The sequence below is a fragment of the Balaenoptera physalus genome, assembly GCF_965194825.1.
Source record: "Balaenoptera physalus genome assembly, chromosome: 2".
NCBI lineage: Eukaryota > Metazoa > Chordata > Mammalia > Artiodactyla > Balaenopteridae > Balaenoptera > Balaenoptera physalus.
In genome coordinates this window covers 177,242,985-177,250,233 of record NC_138883.1, presented here as the reverse complement: position 1 = coordinate 177,250,233, position 7,249 = coordinate 177,242,985, and the positions used below count along the sequence as shown (strand labels likewise).

General features: G+C 44.2%; 1 protein-coding gene and 1 long non-coding RNA gene across 29 annotated transcripts in view; one reads left to right on the top strand and one right to left on the bottom strand.

Annotated features, from left to right (window-relative positions):
- LOC309656466 overlaps nt 1-7,249 on the top strand; it is a 607,356-nt gene that overhangs the window by 68,722 nt on the left and 531,385 nt on the right. The window lies entirely within an intron of this gene.
- ZNF438 (zinc finger protein 438) overlaps nt 1-7,249 on the bottom strand; it is a 193,770-nt gene that overhangs the window by 167,666 nt on the left and 18,855 nt on the right. For 4 of the 28 annotated variants that reach the window (XM_082452773.1, XM_082452803.1, XM_082452777.1 and 1 more), the window contains exon 2: nt 7,016-7,165. The exons of 19 other annotated variants lie outside the window; for them this stretch is intronic. The gene's annotated coding sequence lies outside the window, so the exon portion shown is untranslated. Of the gene's footprint in view, nt 1-122; nt 179-7,015; nt 7,166-7,249 lie in introns of those variants that run through there. 5 more of the 28 variants (XM_082452802.1, XM_082452782.1, XM_082452778.1 and 2 more) reach the window with 2 other exon arrangements.

Sequence of the window (7,249 nt, the reverse complement as noted above, 5' to 3'; positions counted from 1 at the left end):
CAGAACAGAAAGACAGGAAGATCCCAAGAGCCTAATGACAGCAGTTAGCTGCTACATGAACCAACTATAAAACCATCTTTCTTCCAGAGTTCTAGTTATATGAGATAATTAAATTTACTTACTATTTAAGTTGTTCACAGTTGAGTCTTCAGTTATTCGTCAGCTGAAAGCATTCTAACTAATACAGAAAGAAAGATTTTCAGGAGATGGGTGTGGATGAAATTAACTTGGCCTACTGGAGACCTAGGAATTTGAAGGAGTTTCAGCCTGAAGTTCCACTTATTAAACAAAATGAAGCTCATGTAGTTCTATTTTATAAAGGGACTGGCCTTAACAGTTCTTTTCCGCTTAAAAAAAAAAAAACCTAGTATTTCTAATGATAACAATAGCTAGTAATGAAGATAATGATGATGATAATTATGACGGTGCTAAGTAAGCTAAGCTCATGGTTATTAAAGTATTTTTGAAAAGTAGGTATTTTATCCGTGTACTGTTTACCTTCAGCATTCCATTTGACTTCAATAGTGAAACCACACCAATCTCTCTTACTTTCTGCTTACAATTTTCATGTCAGTTTCATTTTCCATACTTTCATAGTACACAACACTACACCACAATATAGTTTATGGAGTAATCCTTAACTTTAAAGAACAAACACTCTGAAAACAAAACAACTTGTAAAAAGATTTCTATTTTTATTTCCACATATTTTCTAAATCTGTTCCTCCATCTGTGGAATGATTCCTTTGATTCCTATCAGAGGGTGGAAAATCAACACTGTAGCCACACAGATAAACACCAGAGAAAGCATGATTGGAGCACAAATAACAAAAAGCACTAGAGTTGTATGCCTATTTCCAAGCAGTCCCCAAATGGTGAAAAAAAATTTTTTTGGAAGTTAAATTTTAAGTTTTTGAAGCCCAAAACATTTTCCTACAGAAACAATGTTACTATGAGTCATTCCATTACTAGGCCAGTCCATAAAAGCCTTATGAAACCATATGCATAGGACTATTGTTTGAACTACCCCCAGGCAGAATAATCCTTTTTCCTTTGGAAGATACATCCTTTTCTCCCTCCACCCTCCACCAGGCCCCGGGGGAAAGGGCCTCATCATGGACTCTGTTCCCTTCTCCAGCCTCATCCCTCACAACTCTCCCTCCCCACACTCTGTGGTCCAGCCATACCACCCTCCTTCAACCTGCAGAGAGTTCTCCCCTCCAAGTCGCCGCTGTCATGCCCTTCCCGTCCTCTTCGTAGTCACCTCCGCTCGGACTTGCGGTCTCGATTTAAATGCTGCTTCCACGGGAAAGCTGTCCCTTGTCCCCATACTGAGTCGTGTGGCCCGGCCACACTTCCCCACCACAGTCTGCATCACACTGCATGGTACCCACTTTGCCAATCTCCCCCATAATCTCTGCCTTGTCGGGGACACATTTTATGTTATCTTAAGCCCAGAGATCAGAAAAGTGGCTGGCATTTGAAGATGTTTAATACATATTTGTTTGTATGAATGAATTTTCATAAGAGAAGGTACTCCAATGCTTTTTAAACTGGATCTATGGAATACTTAACCTGACCTATGGTCATTACCAAGGACTCAAGGGGTTTTCCAAAGGAGACTTCTCCACTTCTGAACTTATACCTACAGCTTGTTCATATGCAGGAGGCTCACCTATCCAATTTCCTCCACACTGCTGGTTTATAAAGTAACTTAAATGGAACATTAAAATTCTCGCAAGCAGGAATAAGCATATTTTCTAATAATACCTTTCTCTCTTTCTTGCAGGTAATGTCATTCATTCTCGTGGCTTTTACTTCCTATAACTGATGAAGTGCTGATTCCCAAATTTGTATCTCTAGGCCTGATTTTCTCTTGAGTTGAAGATCCAAGTGTCCAGCTGTCTATAATTTTCAACCTGAATGTCCCACAAGGACTTCACTCCATCTCCCAGGCCCGCCCCACCCTTTCTTTTCTCCTGTGTTCCCCATTTCTGATACAGACATCATCATCTAGGCACGGGAGCCTGAAACTCAGGCTGATAACTCAAGTTCTCTCACCCTCGCTACTTAAAGACTGGGCCATGGACCGGCAGTGCTGTTCATCTCCTGGAAACCCAGAGTCGCTGGCCCTACCCCAGACCCGCTGCATCAGGAGCTACCTTGACACAAAATCCCCAGGCGATGCACGTGCACACTAAAAGTTAAGAAGCATCGACCTACAACTCCTCGTTCTCCCCACCCCTACACATCAGCTCTGTCGCTAAGTCTACACAGGAAACTGTCCCACACACGCTCCTTCCATCCATTGCTGTCATCACTGCCTTGATGTGAGCCACCAGCTCTTGTTTGGGACACTGCAGTGGCCTCTCAGTCCATCTCATTCCTCTAACCGTTGACTCTCAGCCAGAATTTCAGAAGAGACATTCAGTTGCACAGCCATGAATTTTGAGAGAGACCATGTGGTTGAACAGCTTCTGTGCGCCAGGCTCTGAGGCACAATCGCCCACCCCTAACTTCAGGAACCCCCCAGACAGGTGGCAGGGGTTGACTGATACACCCAAGACCACAGTACGGTGCTGAGTCAACTCGGAGCGCGGCGCCGCCGCAGCGCTGGGCTGGGTGGGATGCCCCGCTCCGAGCCGGCTGCTGCTCGAGGGAAGACAGAGCCCAGGAGGAAGAGGCGAAGGACGCAACATGGACCAGGCAGAAGAGTCGTATGTCATGTTGAGACGAAGGCAGTGGCTGGGGGTAGCTACCGCGCAAGAAACAGAAAAGAGAAAATGGCCCCAATCCCTTAAAACCTCGCTGGAACTGGGAATTATCTTAATTTCCAGTACTTCTGAGAGAATAGAAGGGGTAACCCAAGGCTGATTTAAAATGCACTTCTTTGATTACCCATTTTTATTACTAATTGTACTCCTCACTACCTGCTAAAATTCTCTGTCCACCTATGTCCTAAATCTTGACAGTTTTTTCCTCATTAAGTTTGAGAGAACTCCTCCGGTATTACAGATAATAACCCTCAGTCACACTTGATATGAGCATTTCCCCGAGTCTGTTATATTATTTTTCCATTGTGAACAGGTCTTCAATTTTATATATTCAAACTGATGATCTTTTCTTTGGTGAGTTTTTCATTGCTCCAAATTCTGAGTTATCAAACTTTCACAAATCTGATGAGTTGTACACTCTATTTTCTACTATTTTGTCTAAAATGTGATTGTAAAATACCTCGCTCTGGATACCAGCTAGACCTGATAAAGACATGATGTGCATAAACATTCACACATAGCCATTAACCTTCCTCTTCCAATCCTACTCCCACCCCTTTGCTAAGATACAGCCAGGGAATTTGCTTTCATCCCAACTCCTCGCTTATTTTATTCAAATTCCCTCACACTACAAGGCTGGGAAGGCAGCAGCTGGAACAGGTGTCCTGTGCACTATCTTTAGAGATGGCCCTGAGACACCCACACCCTCTATAGAAGAGTTAAGAATGAATATTTTAAGGTACATATTGGGGACAGAAAACATTTAAGGGATGCTAATTTTAAAGTACTGGTGGCAATATTCACTGCTGTACATTCTAAGCCCCTAAAACTAGAAATCAAATATCTAGGTATTCTTTAAGGGTCTGCCATGCCATAGCCCTTTGACTTCATGTTATGGAAGACAATTTTCAAATTGAAAAAAAGGGCTTAAGGAGCCTTCTACGCTGCTGGTGGGAATGTAAACTGGTTCTCCATGATGGAGAACAGTATGGAGGTTCCTTAAAAAGCTAAAAATAGAGCTACCAAACGATCCTGCAATCCCACTCCTGGGCAAATATCTGGAGAAAACTACAATTCAAAAAGATGCATGCACCCCAATGTTCATTGTAGAACTATTGACAATAGCCAAGACATGGAAGCAAACTAAATGTCCATCGACAGATGAATGGATAAAGAAGATGTGGTACATATATATACAATGGAATACTACTCTGCCATAAAAAAGAAGAAATAATGCCATTTGCAGCAACATGGATGGACCTAGAGATTGTCATACTCTGAGTGAAGTAAGTCAGACAAAGATAAATATCATATATTGCTTATATGTGGAATCTAAAAAAAAAAAGATACAAATGAACTTATTTACAAAACAGAAACGGACCCTCAGACATAGAAAACAAACGTACGGTTATCGGGGGCGGGGGGGAGAAGGGGTAAATCAGGAGTTTGGGGTTAACATACACACACTACTCTGTATAAAACAGATAACCAACCAACAAGGTCCTACTGTATAGCACAGGGAACTCTACTCAATATTTTGTAATAACCTATAAAGGAAAAGAATCTGAAAAAGAATAGCTATATAGGGACTTCCCTGGCAGCCCAGTGGTTAAGACCTCACCTTCCAGTGCAGGGGGTGCAGGTTCGATCCCTGGTCAGGGAGCTAAGATCCCACATGCCCCACGGCCAAAAAACCAGAACAGAAGCAATACTGTAACAAACTCAGTAAAGACTTTAAAAAGGGTCCATATCAAAAAAAAATCTTAAAAAAAAAGGATATATATATATATATGTATACATATGTATATATATAGATATATATATATAACTGAGTCACTGTGCTATACACCTGAAACTAACACAACACTGTAAATCAACTATACTCCAATTTTTTAAAAAAGGGAAAAATTCATGAAAATAAATTACCAAATTTAAATAAATACATAAATAAATAAATAAAAAGGGCTTCGTCTGTGGTGGTTCGCAGCAGAACGTGACTGACCCCCATGGGAATGCGGAACTTCGAGGGCAGGGGCGCGGTCTAGATGTCACGATGCGGAAGCACACACACGCTGCCATCAGTGAGGGACCAGGGATCCTCAGCGTTCCACAACGTGCAGGGCCACCCTGTAGGACAACAACCTTCCCACCCCAAATGCCAACTGCCACCCCACTTCAGCTGAGAGCCTTACAGCCCAAACGACCTGCTCGCAAGGTCTGGTGCAGACACGTCTCCTGACTTCCGTTGGTTCTACCCGCCCTGGCATAGGTACTTGTTTTAGAGTGGGAGGGCCAGCCCAGGAGAAGACTGCAAGGTGGGCCTAGCTGTACTGGATGCCCTGCTTACCCCACCCCACACCGTGGGGTCTCTCATTTCACCACCCAACCTGCCGTGCATTCATTCAAGTAACATCCCCACAAGGTCCTGGCTTTGACTACTCTCTTCTCTGATCCACCAAATCCTGCTTCCTTAGATCTTAGAAAATACTTGATAAACAAATCACACTAAGATGTTCATCTCATGATGACACCATGCATTCCTCTTCTCAGGGATACCTGTATTTAAGGCGTAAACCAAAGATACCATTCCTTACCATCTCCTCTACCGCCACCCTGGTGCGAGCTCCTCCCACCTTTTCCCCTGGATCACTGCAGTATTCTTAACTAGTCTTCCTGCTTCAACCCTCCAACTTACAGTCTGTTCTAAACAAAGACCTGACCTAAATGAGAGCCTATCACTTCTTAGCCCCAAACTCTCTGACAGCTCCCTAGTTCACTCAGAATAAAAGCCGAAGTACCTCCAGTGCCCTGCAAGGTCACGCATGATCTGAAATGAGGAAAGCTGGAGGGCAGTAAATCGGGAGAAAGAACAAGAGTCCACTTTGGTTCTGTTAAATTTGTTAGGAGACAGTCAGATGGAGCTGCCAAAAGGCGTTATCCTTAGACCCTCAGAAGGGAGCTTCAGGCTTGGTAAGTGGGTCTCCACTGGGGGTGATTTTGCCCCCCAGGAGATACTCGGCAATGAGTGCTGACACTTCCGGTTGTCACACCGGGGACAGAGGGGGTTCTACTGGCATCTAGTGGGTAGAGGCCAGAGACGCTGCTGAACATCCTGCAGTGCACAAGACAACCCTGCAACAAACTGTCATCCAGCCCCAAATGTCACTAGTGCCGGGGCTGAGAGAGCGTGGGCGAGAGACCTGAGCGTGGGAGACTTACTCAAATAGGTCATATTGAAAATCAAAAGGGCGAGGGGAGAAAAAGAGGACTAAACCTTTAGGAGCTCCTCACTGAGAAGTCAGGCAGAAGTGGAGGAACCAACACAGAAGACTGAAAAGGACCAGCCAGAATGGGAAAAGGAGAGCCAGGAAAGGGTGGTGTGACAAAGGCCAAGAGCAGAGGGTTCCCGAAAGGAAGCAATGGGCAACTGTGGTCAACTGCGTGGAGGACTGCTGAGACGCCAGGTAACACGGGAGGGGCGAGAGGTCTGAAAGCCCGGAGGCGGGATGCTGTGGGGAGTGAGATAAAAGGCAGCTGGGGGGCTACCGGCAATTCTGAGGCTGCAGAGTGTACGCACCATTGACGTGAAACCAACACGCAGGTAGCTGGGCTCACCCAGTCCTGAGCGTTCGCCAGGCAGGAGATCAAAGGGGTGCACAGGGACGGGGGGAATCTGCAGGAGAGTAACTGGAACTGGGGCAGAAGCCTGGATAAGGAAGGAACTGATGACCACAGGGAACTCCTGAATAGAGAGAAATGGGGCGGGGGGTAATGAACTGAAAGTCTCAAGGAGTCATAAACACGTTCCCACATCAATAAATATAATTCTCTACCATGCTTTTAATTGCTTCATAGTAATATAGCCTATTTCTGATATTATTAAAGTAAATGTGATTTTACTTTAAGAAGAAATAGCTATTTACCACCTGAATACTGCCAACCATCCTACTTACTCTTCCAGACAAGAATCAAATAGCATTTGTGGAAAAGATCGCATCACTGTGAAAGATATGCTAAATAACAGACCTGGGTTAAACTATGAGCTCTTTCATTTACTAACGTTGGGACCCTGAACAACTTAGCTAATATCTCTGGACCTCAATCTCTCTAATTAACTGATTGTAGGAGGCAAAATAATGACACCTCCCCCAAGGATATCCACGTCCTAATCCCTGAAATCTGTGAATATGGTAGGTTACATGACAAGGGGGAATTAAGATTGCAAGTGCCAATCAACTGACCTTAAAATGAGAGTATCCTGGATTACTGAGATGGGTCCTTAACGGGAGAAGAGGGATGAAGAAGAGTCAGAACCAGAGAAATAGCATCCAAAAGACTCAATCTGCCACTGACATTGGAAGGAGGCCACGAGCAAAGGAAGTGTGGGCAGCCTATAGAAGATGGAACAGACAAGAAAACGCATCTCTACTGAAGCTTCCAGAAAGGAATGCAGCCCTACCAGCTCTCAGTAAGAC